The sequence below is a fragment of the Giraffa tippelskirchi genome, chromosome 7, assembly GCF_054371585.1.
Source record: "Giraffa tippelskirchi isolate mGirTip1 chromosome 7, T2T-mGirTip1v1.2.pri, whole genome shotgun sequence".
Lineage (NCBI taxonomy): Eukaryota > Metazoa > Chordata > Mammalia > Artiodactyla > Giraffidae > Giraffa > Giraffa tippelskirchi.
The window spans coordinates 112,087,015-112,103,177 of record NC_137281.1 but is presented as its reverse complement, the minus strand read 5'-3'; the positions used below and the strand labels follow the sequence as shown (position 1 = coordinate 112,103,177).

Below are 16,163 nucleotides of genomic sequence, written 5' to 3'. Positions count from 1 at the left end.
TGAGAAAATGAAGGCTGAGAGAGGGTAAGGAACTTGACCAAAGCTTTCCAGCTAGGAAGATCTCTCTGATTCCAAGAGTTCTTTCAATGACCTACTCTGTACAATAAAATCACCTTCACCTGGAACTCTTCAGGCACTTTGAAAACTAAACATGCTAAGACAAGGACAAAGACAAGCGAACCAGCTTGTTGTCACATGCCTCTCCATAAGAAAACCTGTGTTTGTGTAGAGTTTCAGCAACATTTTAAGAATGAAAGATCAAGGAGCATTTCAGTCTTCTCCACTCACTACTTTTGTCACCCCAAGATCAAGGCTGTGCTTTAGGTGGACATCTAACCTTACCTAAATAAACCAAAATTAAATTACCACTGTGTAATTTTTGTTGTAATTTTGTGTAATTTTTAATAATTTTTGTTTTGTTAATTACATTGATTTAGATAAATCCCATCTAGTAGGGAATTTAGGTAATTCCCCACTCCCATCCCTAGGGCATGTTTTTAATCAACAATTGAAATCATATCACTTGTCTATTCAAAAACATATTTGATGACTATTTTTTGTAAGGCTTCCATCATTCAAAGAGGTCAGTATGCAGAGGGTCACTTGGAAAACCCTAAATATCTATAAAACCTTAAAGCTTATTTAGAAATGTGAATTACATAAGAAAATTCTGTTTACTCATAACATCATCTTAGGATTCGAGCAAAAAAAGTCCAATGATCACCAAATGAATGTTTATAAAAACCTATGACTGCAAACATTTAAATAAAACCAAAAAATGTTTCAACCAACCTCTTGGCAGGTGCCATGATCCCTCATCTGGTGGAAGTAATACTTAAAACTCAGTTTTATTTAAATTGGGCTTTTGGCTTTGCTTTGTTACAGTATCTTGGAAAACAAATCTATGTAGTTTCTCAAGTATACAGACGTGAGAACTGCCCTCCAGAAATATTTGAATAAATTAATTTGCTAACTCAAATGGAAATGAAGTGCAATTCAGTGGATCTTTTCATCCCAAGCCTGAATTCTGTCAAGGTTCAGAGTGCAGTAGCTTCAACTTTTGAAGTGGATTTTGTAAAGATCCTTAGCTGTTAGCCATGGATGGTATGAATTTACGGCGTGCTAGTCTGCATAAAAACAGCATTATAACATAAAATGCATCATTAATACTTTAAAACCAAGTATGATTTATATTTATATAAATAACATAAAAGAAGCCAATTAAACCAAAGTCACTGGAGTGTAAATAACATAAAAACTTATTGTTCTGTAAGCTACTGAAAATAAACTAATAATGAAAGTATTTATCATATGTCTAAAAACTAAGCAGGTATGAGTGGGTTAAGCAGACTGCAGGGGGAAGTATCTTTATTTCTCTGACATCTTTTAAGGCAGGCCCAACATTTTCATCCAGTTCAGATCCATTTAAACTGTGACATCATATCTGAAAGTTGCCTTTTGTACATTTGAGTAATTAATAATTTAAGTTAACAAGGACATCTTGATTCCAACACTTTGTAATCTGACTAAGAGGATATTTAAAATTCATTACAGTACATTAAACTTGCGCTGAACAGTTAGCTTCATTGCAAAATAAATAAATAGCCAATTTGCTTTGATCAGCAGAAATTCTGATAAAATCAGCAAAATCCCAATTAAAATGTGAAAAATGTCACCTACTGTAGTTATTCTAATGGAACATGGACTTAGAGGAAGGAACTGATTCAATGTTTATTTTCATACCAGCTGTGGCTTCCACATGTAAATCATTTCATTTTTGCTAGTGTGGCAAGCTTCTACAAGGCCCGTGTGTTGGTCCTATGGTTGAACAATTTGTATTACATAATAAGGCCGCTCTGTGGGGGCTGCAGTTGAATTCCCTTCATTTCCTGGCAAATCATTGTTTTCTTTAAATGTTTACAAGTCTTCCCATCTGAGGGAGTACTATCAACTGATAAGAGGGCACGAGCTGTGACCAAATGACCCTCAGTCCTTCCTGGCACGTGTGAACACTATCCTGGGTAGAGGCAGTCTCTCTCGGAAGAATCACCACCCTCTGATCTTGCTTCTCATCATATCAGTCATTTTAGTCCATCAGCACAATGCTGCTGTCTACAGTAATTCAGACTTTTGTCACAGCATGGCAAGTTCAAGTACAATATTTCTTTGTTCATTCCTAGTACTTAACCTGGTGCCAAGTGCCATGTGGGTGCTCAATAAAACCGTGCTGGAAGGACTGAGAAGTCCAGCCTGAATGTTAAGTCTCTTTCCCTCTAATTCTATGGCAGGTGCTTGGACTTCCTGAGCTCAGAATCCAGAAGGCAAGTCCCAGGACCTCAGTGCCTCCAAAATTAAGAGAATAATTATGGCGAAAGAGGAAAAAACTGCTAAAATTTCACTGCATGCCCTGTTTATGGAATTAAAAAAAAAACAACCATAATTGTTTCAAATTGCAAGATGAGTTTTCTTTCCTCATCTGCCTTTTCTTCCATGTAGGCAGTTTCTTCTTGACAGAAACCATGAGTTAATTTCTAACGAGCACTGTGGAATCTCTGTCAGTTCTGGTCGCTTCAGAAATCAGTAACAGGAAAGGAATGTGCAAAAATGAAAATAACTGTGCTGTGTTGTGGGCGCTGTTTTCTTCTGTTGCATTTTTTCACAATGTGTTTCATCATCTTCTCAATAATCACACATGGTAGATATTTAAGAAGAAATGTTACGATGAGATCCTCAGCATGGAACTGGGCCCATATGCAAATGAACTTGCTTATTATCCAGTTAGAAGATGGAACCTACGTTAAAGCAAACTCATAATTCAAAAACCTCTAAATTAAATTTAAACACCTCTCAGCAACTCATAATGAGTTTAAAATTAAGTGAAATAGCTGCCATTTTACTGAGTTCAAAACAACAAATTGTTTGGGGGCTGCTTTCACTCATTTAAGTTTTGTCCAACTACTGCCATTGCATTTCATACTCTGATTTTATATTTTTGTCATAGTTTAAAGAGATTCCTTTTACTAATAAGCAAATGAGCTTAGTCCATTTGCCAACAAGAGTTCTGTGTGTATGCCTTAATATATGTACTGCAAAACTCAACCTTGAATATGTCCATGTGAATTTAAGGCTGTATTTGTATCCTTAAAGAAAAGTCAGTAGACATATGATATTACCTGCAACTGGTCATTTGTTTTCATTGAATTAGAATGCATAGTGTAGCGAAAACAGAAAGGTCTAGGTAGAGATCACTTTCCACCACTGCCTGTTTGCTGAGATTCTAGGCAAGTACTTCAACAATTTCAAGTCTCATTTTCCTATATTTATCAAATGCGATAATAATACACCCAATTGGTAGGATTATTGTGAAGACTAGATGATCATAAATGTAAAGCACACAGGCGAACACTGGGCACATAGTAGTCACTCAATAAATTTCAGCCACTGTCATTAGTCACTACCATGCTTTGATTAAGAAACATGCAATGTTAATAAGATGCAAGGTCTTGGTCCTCAAAAGGGTTGCCAGATGAGCAAATTAAAATACAGGACACAATATCTGGGACATACTTATAGTAAAAAATCATGCAGTGTTTACTTGAAATTTAAATTTAAAGGGTCATCCTGTATTTTATCCAGCAATTCAGTGCTTAAGTTCTGGTACTTAAAGACCTTACAATGTCGTGTCCAACTCTTCAGGACCTCATGGACTGTAGCCTACCAGGCTCCTCCACCCATGGGATTTTTCCAGGTAAGAGTACTGGAGTGGGTTGCCATTTCCTTCTCCAGGGGATCTTCCTGGCCCAGGGATCGAACCCAGGTCTCCCACATTGTAGGCAGGCGCTTTACCATCTGAGCCACCAGGGGAGTCCTTACAACTGCATATTACCCTTTAAATATTTGGAATATAAACAAAGAGTAGGTAAGAAGTGAAGTGTTTAGATTATAGCTTAATTCTTCACTTTACTTTGGGCACAGAAACAGAAAGTTTCCACTGTCACTTTGGATGTCCTTGGGACATCATGACATGCAATCAACATCACCTGTGCTGGCTGATCATTCAGAGGATATGATGCCCTTGTTTATAGCACCTTCAATTCCACAGACATTTTTACTTGACTAATTCACTGTTTCATACCAGGCAGGGGGTTGGGAGGAAATCATTCAAACCACATGCTACTCTGAAGTTCAGTTACTTGGCTGGAAAACAGCAGATAAATTGATAACTGCAAATGGTCTGAAATTTGAATGATTCTTTTTCCACTTCAGCTAAATCTATTGAGCACACTCAAATAATTTAAAAGTGCTGAAAATAAGCAGTACTGGGGATTAATGAAAGCAATATATTCACTCTGTTGCATTTATTATTTTTAAATTATAGGACTCCCACTTGAAAGAATGCAATGAGTCTGAAATGAAGCAATTTTGTTGTTAAATATTGTCATTTAGAATAAAATGCATGTGACTCTGGGACTGAAATAGCCCAAGTTGTTGCTGTTTTCTGTTTATCCTTAAATATTTTCAAGTGAACCAAAAAAAAAAAAAAAAAAAGTACTAACAAGGAAGTACCATGTCTCAATGATCCCACAGGGAATTAGCTAGATGTGACACAAAAATTGCTCAGGATGTGAAAACCAAGGAGGCAAAGATGGACACCCAGATCCCAGGCAGCTCTTTCTGGGGTCCAGCTAGGAATGACTCCTCTTTGCTCCTCGACTGGCTCTAACCTAGTACCTCCAAGAACAGTGGGGTCACAGAGAGGAAATAGTGGGCAAAGAGAGAGACCTGGATATCATGTTCTTTGGGGTAAAGACCCCTACCCTCAATGAGCTTACTTTCTAGTAGAGGAGACACTTTTTGGCTATGTGACTTTAGGCAAATTTCCTATCATTTCTGAGCTTCAATTTCCTTATCTGAAGGATGGATGATACTATCTAACATGAAAGGTTCTTGTGAGGACTAGAAATGATATATGCAAAATGCACTAGAAATGATACATGCAAAACTCATGTAGTTCCGGAGGAACAGAAGTGGTAACTGTAAAGATTTTTTATTACTTTGGCTACTATTATTTTTTGCTATGTCTCATTAGAAATGGAAACCAGCAAATTAAAAAAAATTGCAAATACCATATGATATGACATATGTTGAATCTAAAATATGACATAAATGATCATATCTACAAAAAAGAAACAGACTCACAGACATAGAGAACAGACTTATGGTTGTTAAGGGGGAGGAAGGAAGGATTGGGAGTTTGGGATTAGCAGATGAAAATTATTGTATATAACACAGATAACAACAAGGTCCTACTGTATAGCATAGGGAACTATAGTCAATATTCTGTGACAAACTATAAAGGAAAAGAATATGAAAAGGTACATACATATATACTTAACCAAGTCACCCTCCTGTACAGCAGAAATTAACACACTGACTTCAATAAAATTTTAAAAAAAGAAATGGAAACCAGTGCCAGATAAAGTATAGGATACCCAGTGAAATTTGAATTTTAGACAAATAATGTATAGTTTTTTTAGCATAAACATGTCCCATACAATATATGGAACGTGTTCAATAATTAATTAAAAAATCATCCATTGATTACCTGAAATTCAAATTTAACTAGGTATCCTCCACCCCCCACACCCCAATTTGGCAACCCTAAGCAAAAGATCCCTTCCAAGATGCCTGATGAAACTGAAACCCTTCTGAGTCAAGTTCTCCTTTCCTATTAATTTTTTTATAATGTGGATGCTTTCTTCATTTCATTTTAATTTTAAATTTATGTGCAACAGCAAATTCTTTATTAGGAAGAAGGTGCAGAGTGTTAATATCCTCAGGACAGCAGTATATGCCTTACAGCAGAATCAAATCTGTGCACGCAGAGTTACTAGGAGGGCATCTTTGTAAAATGGGGTGTAAAATAGCAGTCACCTCACTTATAGGGCATTACAGATGGCACACACTTCAGTCTGTGGGGAACTGAATGTGGAAATTGGCACAGGGAAAGTGCACAAAAAAGGGAAGCTATTATTGTTATTATTCACTTATTCATTCAACCAAACTTCATTGAGATCCTGCACTATGGCAGGCATGTTCAGGCACGCGGGGAAAAGGCAGTATTCCCAACTGGTTGGGAGCTTCCATACAGCACAGACCCTACTGTCATAGAGTGTACTTGCTAATGTGGAAAACAAATAAATAAAAATAGGTTATGTCCAGTGATGATAAATAGTACAGAAAAAATGCTCTACAAAAAAGAGAGTGACTTAGCACGTCGTGCTTCTCAGTAGGGTGGCTGGGGAAGGAAGGCAATGCTGATAGTGACATTTGGGCAGAATCTTTCATGAAGTTAGGGAGCAAACCACAGAAATCTTCAGACAAAGAACATTTCAGGGAGAGAGAAGAGAAATGCAAATACTCTGATGCCGGAAAGTACTGACAGGTTGAAGAAAACCCTTTATTGACGAGACTGATCAGGAAAACCTATTTTGGTTTCCACAAGTCAGTTTACCTGGAAATTCTGGTCTCACATAGACCTCAGGTTCTTAATTTCAGCCCAGTTGGAACCACTGCCTACAAAGCTTACTTTGACGACCCCCTGTATGTGTGTCAAGGCCTGAGAAAGTGCCACTTTAAGGGTTTGTTCTTAAGGGGAGCAATGCCCAGCTGCTGACACGGCCTTTATCTAGCCCCATCGACATTAAAAGGTGATGCTCCAATAGCCACCTGAATCTCATACTAAACGGAGGGTCTTACAAGAGAAGAGAAATTCTCGCTGCTCTCGTCCAGCTTCACTTTTGTTTTCTATTTCAGCCATTTTCTTTCTCAGCTTCCCATTTCTATCCTTTGTTGTATTAAACGGTTATTAAAAAATCCTGCCCCTGCAAATGTCTTGTAATCAACCTCGACTTCCGGCATTTATCTATTATCTTCATTTCTTCGTCATGATACAGTGCAGGCAACTTAGTAAGAGGACCTTCAGGAGACATCTAGGTTATTTTTTCAATCTTTTAAAAATGCAGCTTGACTAGTTTTTTAGTACCTTCACATTTTTCTTCCCCTAGAGCTCTTGAAAGTGCTTTCAAGAATAGAGCAGAATTATTTAAAATAGTCAAACTCATTTTTAATATGCCAACATTATATGAAAGTGGTTCTTGGATTCAGTAGTTGTAGCTCACTCTTAAGTAGTGTAAACATATTACTTTCATTTACATTACTTTCTTCTATATAAAGATCAACTCCAGTATATTAACCTGATAGGATCTATCAGTTCAATGCTGTGACGGGTTTCTTATTTTCAAAGTTCTTTCTATTCTTTTTGGTAAATATTTTATCACTCTGGTGGTAAGCAGAATAGATACTAGGACATTTTTCCCGCTGCTGTTGCTCCTATCAGAATTAACCCCGATACCTCTCCAATTCTGGGATATAAAAAGTTCCCTCTGACAGAGCTTCAGAAAGTTTAGCAAGAGTAGTTGAAGATCTGAGAACAATGGTTTCTTGAACTTTCTGCACAAGGACTTAGTCATGCATTATCGACTTTTTATCGAGACTTCTGAGCAATTTTCAGTTTTAGTGACAACACAGAAGCCCACGAAAGGGAAAGAGTCATTTAGACTAGAAATTTCTTACATTGAATCCTTTAAGCTATTGAGGGGTATGACAAGATAAAGAGAGTATTAAGTCATGGGCACCAGCTGAGACATTCTTCAGGAAGGTGACGCCTCCTCTACCTTTTGCTTGGATCCTCTTTCCCACCCTAGAGCTCACCAAGAGTTTCCATTTCTCTGAGAAATGGCCACCATCTCACATTTCCTTAGATTAAGATACTAGATTACAGTTTCTATCATCCTCAGATCTGGTTTTAACTTTCAAAATGGAAGTCATAGAAAACAAACAAATACACAGAGACTCTCAGCCTAATGTACCAGGCTCATGATCTAGGAGACCTGAGTTACAAAGAGTGCCATATTGCATGTATGCCCTAGAGAAACATCAACACAGAGAAGTACCACATCACACGGTAATGACGTACCTTAAAAAAATGCTACCTGAAAGTTCAAGCATTCCTGAACAGTTTATTTTTGAAGGTGAATCCCAACTTCCCAGAAGCTCTTTCCATCTCACAATGAAAATAAGATGCAGGGCACCAAACAACAACAACATTCCCTCCCATCTCCAGAGTAACCTACAGAGTAAAATGGTAGCTTACAATAAGCAAACACCATGAAAATATAATGTATCGATTAATAAAGAAAAATAAAGTTTCCTCTCCATGCTGTTCACTTATCCTGCTCATTTCTTAATAGTCTGACATTCATAAAAGGCCAAAGGACTCTGACCTTGACAAGCTAACTGAGCAGGAAAAGGCAATCATGTGTACAAGGCTGTCATCCACCCCACAAATTATGATAAAATATATCTCGGCATCAGAAAAAAGAGTTGCATATCTCCAGTGACATCCACAGTAGTACATTTAAGGATTTGAAAAGAACAGCAATTCATTTTGCACTAACATGTTTTATGGTTACCATCAAGCGTTATGTCTTCAGAGACTGAAAGGTGATGTTTTTATGGACTCTGGCTCCTCGCTGCATTATCTTCACAGCTCAGAAATTATCTTTCTCTCTTCTTTAATTTCCCCCTTCTCACTCCCTACCTTTGCCCCCCATTTAAAAGAAAGCAGTCATTTTTGTAAAGGAAAATAAAAAAATAAATTAAATGAATCCATATTACACAAAGGGCACAAAATGAACAGATTTCCAACCCTGAATAGTTTCAAAATGAATGATTATCTGGCTAATTAGTGAAATAAATAATAATAATTGCCTGTCCCTCCTCATTAGAGCCCTTAATAGTAAATGAAACCCCAGTGCAGAGTGCCAGTGAGCTGGTTTCACAGCACAGGACTCAGAGTTCTGAGTGGAGGAAATAAAAGCAAGATGACCCTAGCTGTCAGATGTCCACATGCCAGCCTCCTCCAAAGTATCCATAAGAGGAAGAAAAATAGGGGCTTCAGAATCTGCAAAGGAGATGTCTGGGGGATGAAAGGGAATATTTCTGGTTTCCTTCTGTGCTTAAGGGTTATACTAGGTTCCAGGCACCAAAGAATGAGCACCAATAGCTATGGAGACAGACCATTAGGGCCAAAACATAGAAGGAAGGATTCACCCTTGTTCAAAGATAACCTGTTCAGCAATGTCCATGTTCTTAAGGTCTGATCTAATTTACTCACAATATCATTCACCCGAGCTGCTTAACCTTGGGTTCTAAACTCCCTCTTAGACCCACTGGCTTAGAAGCTCTAGGGGTGGCCCAGGGTGGGCGTGTTCAACAAGATTCTCTGGTGTGCAGTTTGAACCTGAAGTGGAGTACCTCTGCGAGTCAGTGGATAGTGAGTCAGGGCAACACTGTGAAATAAAGCCTGTGCTGCCTTGTTGGGGAAGATGCTGTAGCAGGCAATCTCATCGAATTGGATCATCCCCCTGTAGAGATTTTTACCCTGTGGTTCAGTCACAATATCCTCTTGCCTGGGCTACGCTCTGTCCCAGCCTCGCCACCATATATGAAATTAGCAGAGAACCTCATCGCTGTTCTGCTTCTGGACTCAGCCCAGCCAAACCTACTACTCAACACTGAAAGCATCTGATTGGCTTCTAATGAGGCAGCAGATCAGCTTTTAGGGGTCTGTTCTCTGTGTGATGTATGAACGGAGCTCCCATCAATGTTATTCAGTGGGGAGTTCCCACTGCTCAGGAAATCGTATTGTAAACTCTTGCTACTTGATATTCCAATCATCTTCTTCCTGTGTTTTGAAGTCCATAAGTGTTCAGGCATAAGCAGGAATTGTGAATGAAAAGATTGTCTTTAATCTTCTCCTGTTTTCTAAATAAACCTCCTTTCAAGACTCTCCGAGGCCCACATCCATGCTGCTCCCTCCACAATGACATATTTTATCCAACCCCATTAAGTAATTAACTAGTGTAACCATAATGTGTTTAGTCCTGGGGAGACAGAAGTGTTCCTTGAACTTGAAGAACTTACAGTCTGGCCTGGGTGACAGATGGGTAACGGAACAATTATAAAACTGCCGTACACATAGAACGGACTGAGAAGGAAGCTTGGGGTGGAACTTCAAGTGATGAAGAGGAACTGTTCAAGAGGAGAAGAAATGATGCTTAAGAGAAGATGCTTAAAAGAAGAGCATTCCAGCAAGGGAAGGAAGAGGTTATACCAGGGCCAGCTTAACCTATAGTTTCCACTTGTCTGAATCTCTCACAGTAAGCACCATGCCCAGGACCCAACTTAATGTAGAGGACTGCAGAAATGTTTTTGTTCTCATTTATTTTAAAAGTAAAAACAAACAAGATATATAATAATGAATCTAGCCTGGATTATACTCAGCTTTATACCAACAAAGTCATAAAATACAATGTTGAATTTTTTAATGGAATAAGAGGCACATAAAGGCAAAAATGCCTAGGGTCTCAAAAGTCACAATGCGCTAAGTCATCAGCCCTGGCTTATGCAAAGATACAGGTGCGGAATAAGGTCTGGAAGAGCAAGTGATGACACCTAAAGCACTCTGATCCCATACCCTGCAAAAGACACTTTTCTAAGAGCCTACTATTAGCCTACTACTAACTTTTTTACTCTCCACAATCCAATGATGTAGGTACAATTACCACCACCTCCATTATAGAAATAGAGAAATCAAGGCAGAATAGGATAAGCTCCCCAAAGTCATGCAGATAATACACTCACACAGTCATCCAGAAAACCAGGGCACCTCTCCAGGCCCTGTAACTCTAGAATCCCCACACTTAAGCTTTATGTGGTCACACCTCAAATTATTCAGTTATCTGTGATGAAGAGTCTACTTTCTTTCCTTCTAGTCAGCCATAGGCCAGTACTTTTGTAAAAAAAAAAACCAAAACAATAAAAACAAATTCCTGGAAAAAATAAATATGAAACATAAAAAAGACAAGCTTTTTTTTTTTTTTTAACATAAATTAACCCATTTATTATAGGCTAGCAACATTATCAAATGGTGGTGCTTCTACTGGTCCTTCAATTCCTTCAGTCTTCTGATGGCAGACTTTACTGTGACAGCAGAAGTGGTGTGTAGGTATAGGCACCACCAGCTACTGTTTTCATGCAGGAATCACAGTGCCAAATGCCCACAGCTCGTCTGTTTGTCTTGGTTTTGCCACAGAAGGAGCAGGTATACTTGGTGTGCTGGCTGATTTCAATTTTCTTCACCATTTTTCTGAGGCAGGCACCATAACAGGTCTCGTATTTGGCCATGATTCTGACCTTCTTGATGCGTTTCGCCATGTTAACACAACCTAGATCCGAGCCCAAGAGCAAGACAAGCTTTTTTTTTTTAAAAAAAAAAAAGACTAGCCTGGGGACTTCCCTGGCAGTCCCATGGTTAAGATTCTGCACTGCCAATGCAGGGGGCACAGGTTTGTTTCCTGGTCAGGAAACTAAGATCTCACATGCCATACAGCATAGCATAGCCAAAAAACATTAAAAATAAATGAATGAATAAATTCAAAAGCTTAAAAAAGATAAGCCTAATTTAGAAAGGATTAAATTCAAGAGACATAAAACTATGTTTCAGTAATCGTACTTCGATGTTGCAGTTGTGTCAAATTTCTATAAAAGTTGCTCATGCTTTCCCTCAATGTCTATGTTTACCTGATCTCAAAGATTTGCAGACTAGCAAGAGTTTGTGTATCACACGTGAAGAGCACTCTTCTGGGGATCCTGTCAGTAGGAAGAGCTATAATCTCTCTCTCAGTAGGAGAGTGGAAAGAAGGCACAACAAGAAGGATGCCACCTCCCCAAAATGATGGTGAAAGGACTTGAGAAGGGGGAGGAATGGGACTTCAGAGTCAGTCAGGTCCAGACCTTTATCAACCAACTCGAGGGTACACTTTATACCAAGCACTCACGTGTGACAGGCAGAGTGGGGCCATGTTGCCTGAGCCTCCTGCTTATTAAAGTCTCAAACTTTAGACTTTTGGTTCATGGTTAAATGAGCTAATACATATATGTCATCACTGAGGTATACTCATAAGATCACAATAGATGTTCAAGTGTAAATTCTAAATTGGGCCCCATTAACAGTCCACACTCCCTATGGTATTCTACGATTCAGTATTTTTAATTTAATCTCTTATTTGTCTTATGGATCATACAACCATGTTGCATTATACAATTCTGCATCAAAACCTAAAAATTCATTAATTGTAAAATTTATTAATTGTTATATACCACAATTTTTTGTTTCCTTTCTATATTGAGTTTTACATCATAAGTGCATGACCATATGACCCTTCAATCCTACCCCTGGGCATATATCTGGAGAAAAACATGGTCTGAAAGGATACAGGCACCCCTGTGTTCACTGAAGCACTGTTTATAATAGCCAGGACACGCAAGCAAACTAAATGTCCATTGACAGAGGAATGGATAAAGGATATGTGGTACATATATACCATGGAATATTACTCAGCCGTTAAAAAGAATGAAATAATGTCAGTTACAGTAACAAGGTTGGACCTAGAGACTGTCATACTAAGTGAAGTAAGTCAGATAGAGAAGGAGAAATATCATATGACATCCCTTATATGTGAAATCTAAAAAGAAATTATACAAATGAACTTACAAAACAGAAAGAGACTCACAGACTTAGAAAATGAACTCAGGATTGCCAGTGGGGAATGATGAAGGGAAGGGATAGTTAGGGAGTTTGGGGTCAACATGTACACACTGTTGTATTTAAGATCGATAACAAACAATGTCCTACTGTATAGCACAGCAAACTGACCAATGTTATGTGGCAGCCTGGATGGGAGGGGAGTTTGTGGGGAGAATGGAACATGTATATGTATGGCTGAATCCCTTTGTAGTCCACCTGAAACTATCACAACATTGTTAATCAGTTACACTCCAAAATAAAAAGTTCCTTTTTTAAAAAATATATTGCTGAAAAAGTAGAAGAAAGTAGGATGTTGTTAGCACAATAATATTTTAAATATCCCGGGAAATAACAGATCAGCAAGCAGGCTGTTTATAGTAAATTCTATTTCCTTATCTTAAAAATGAAAATGACCAATTAGATATAAAAGACATTGAAAATATTAAACTGTTGTATTTAAGCTACTGGGTAGTTTAAAAAACAAGACAAAAGGCCCTGAAATGGAGTCACTTAGGCTAAACCCATGTCATCAAACCAAGAACTAACTTAATTGAAATTCTGGCCCTCCCAGAAACAGAATCTTAAACCAGCCAATCCGGAATTGCCTAACCAGCAACAGTTAGGTAATCTGTCTGATAGACACCCACTATCTCCTAAAGGAAAGTAGCCTTGCAATAAACAACCCACTTTTTCCCTAGTATAACTTCCTCATTCCTGCTCCACTCTGCCTATAGAAGACTGTCATTTTATACAGCTCCTCACTCCTCAAAGTGCCTTTCTATCTGCTAGACTGAATGCTGCCTGATTCTAATCAAGTTTTGCTCAAATCAACTCAAAGTGTTTCAAACACCTCAGCTTATCTTTAGAAGAGGACACTGAGGAGACCCCCAAGATTCCCAGAAGCAGCAAACAACCAAGCTTAGGCACCTGAGAGCTGCTTGAGCTCGCTGCTTTCTCTCTCTCTCTGGAGGTGTGGGTAATCCCTCTTAGAACCTAGTTCAAAAGTTTTTACATTATGAGCGTTCAGACTTCATTTAAGGATTTCTTTTTTCAGACTGGGTCCATAAATTGGCTGGAGTCAGACTGAGTCTGACTTAAACCAGACAGTATCTGGGGTCAGATTGGGCTGAACTTGAAACCAGATGGGGCCCAGGATCAGACTGGGTCTCACTTTAAGCTGACCTAGTGTGAATAAAATTCTCTTTTAAGGTTGAACAGGAAGATTAATCTTATCAAAGATAATCCTAGATTACAGTGACCTTCAATGGAGAACTTTTAACCTAGATAAGCTTATCCATTTAGGAGGTGTCCCAGAGAATGGCAACCCACTCTCGTATTCTTGCCTAGAGAATCCCATGGACAGAGGAGCCCGGCACGCTATAGTCCATGGGGTCACAAGAGTCGGACATGACTTAGTGACTAAACCACCACCAAGCTTATCCATTTAGGAGGTGCCCTAGAGGGTCTCAGTCAAGCACTGACCATAAAGAATAGAGGAAAAATATTTTTCCTCCTCTACAGCATCTGGTGACCAGGCTGAGACTCACAGGGACACCCACTCTCTCCACACTTGTAGATGGGATCCTGAGAAAACCAGCAGAGGCTGGCAAAAGGTGAGAACTCAAACCAAATTCAGTTCTCCCAGATTTCTATCTACAATGCCTGATTGAGAAAAGACGGTAAAATTTTATGTTGTCTGTTTCTGTCCAAATTCAGACTGGCAGGCAAAATATATAAGAATCAGATCTTTGAATTCTGACTCATGACCGTGCTTTTGGGTACCCACTGGTTGTTGGTCTGTTCTCTTCTCAGGACAGCTTTGCCCTTGTATGTCTCATTTTGTGTCTGAGAACTTACAGAGGACCTAAAAATACAGCCAGACACAAAAATGAGTTGCAGTCTATTAGTGGCTAGGGTTCTACCAACTGTTGCCAGCTCTCAGAGGATTTACTAAATCTTTCTTCTTTTTTTTTCCAGTTATCTTTAGGAATGGCAATCACTCTTGAGAAAGGATCTTTTGCACCCTATGTGAGGATACCTCTCATCTTCATGGGGCTGTTCTATACTTCCAGGAGTACTTACTATTTGTCTTGGCTCAAATCTGACAAAGATAATCAAAAGGATTTTTTAAAAGTAGCCCTATGGTCAAAAGTTGGCCAAAGTGGTAGCTGATATTCAGAGCCTGAAAGGAACTTTTTTTAGACCTTCTCCCTTAACCTAAAGTGAAGTTACGTACGCAGAGGGAAATAAAAACATTCTGAAGCCTTTTTGTGGGAGGATCTACCAAAACATTTCAAAGAAACACAGCTCTAAATCTAGAACACAGGACTCTCTTGATTTCCCTCTTAGCTGAAGATCTTCTCTCTGATACAAAGAAGCAAACTGAAGATGATGTTGTTGGACGAATGGGTTGGAATCTTGGTATCATTCAGGTTGCAATCCATTTTATTTTGAGGAATTAAACACAACTGTATTGTCCTACAAATCTTTTCAAGAATAGAAACAACTCAAAGCCCACCTATCCTTTCTACCAATCCCAGATCCTCTCCTATCATGTCAAAAGGCTTGCAGATATTGTAAAATACCCGTGCTTAGGGAACAAAAGTCCTCCTTGGTGGAACTTGCCTTTTTCCTCTATGCATTTTAAGATATAAATGTTCTCCCTGGTATTCTTCAAGAATCAAGGTAATTCTTGTCAGAAAGAGAAAAAGAAAAGGAAAAGGTTATTTTGAAAACTTGGCTAATGAAAAACCTTAAAATTTCTTCTACAAATATTAGTAAAAAGTTTAAACCATCCAAGCAGATAACCTTAACATATCATCTGCCAGGAACACACTTTGGATGCAAATGTTCTTTTGTAGGTTTCCCAGGTGGCTCAGTGGTAAAGAACCCACCTGCCAATGCAGGAGACATGGGTTCAACCCCTGGGTAGGGAAGATCCCCTGAAGGAGGAAATGGTAACCCGCTCCAGTATTCTTGCCTGGAAAGTCCCAGGGACAGAGGAGCCTGGCCAGCTACAGTCCATAGGGTTGCAAAGAGTCAGACACAACCGAGCACACACATATGTTCTATTATAACCTAGTGAGTTTGCAGTAATCATACCTTTTTGTGGTTAAATTAATGCTAGGACTGGAAGCAACTTAGATGTCTATTGAAAGATGAATAGACTCAGAAGTTGGGGTACACATACACAATTGAATACTACTCAGCTATAAAAAGGAATGCATTTGAGTTGGTTCTAATGAGGTGGATGAACCTAGAGCCTATTACACAAAGTGAAGTAAGTCAGAAAGAGAAAGAGAAATATCATATATTAATGTATATACATGGAATCTAGAAAGATGGTACTGATGAACCTATCTACAGGGCAGCAACGGAGCTGCAGACACAGAACAGACTTTTGGACATAGTAGGGGAGAGAGTAGGTGGGATGATTTGAGAGAATAGCACT

General features: G+C 38.7%; 1 protein-coding gene and 1 pseudogene across 11 annotated transcripts in view; both read right to left on the bottom strand.

Annotated features, from left to right (window-relative positions):
• Nucleotides 1-16,163, bottom strand: part of LOC145512889 (uncharacterized) — a 324,797-nt gene that overhangs the window by 240,885 nt on the left and 67,749 nt on the right. The gene's annotated exons all lie outside the window — the stretch shown is intronic.
• LOC145512892 (large ribosomal subunit protein eL43 pseudogene) lies at nucleotides 11,015-11,340 on the bottom strand (annotated as a pseudogene).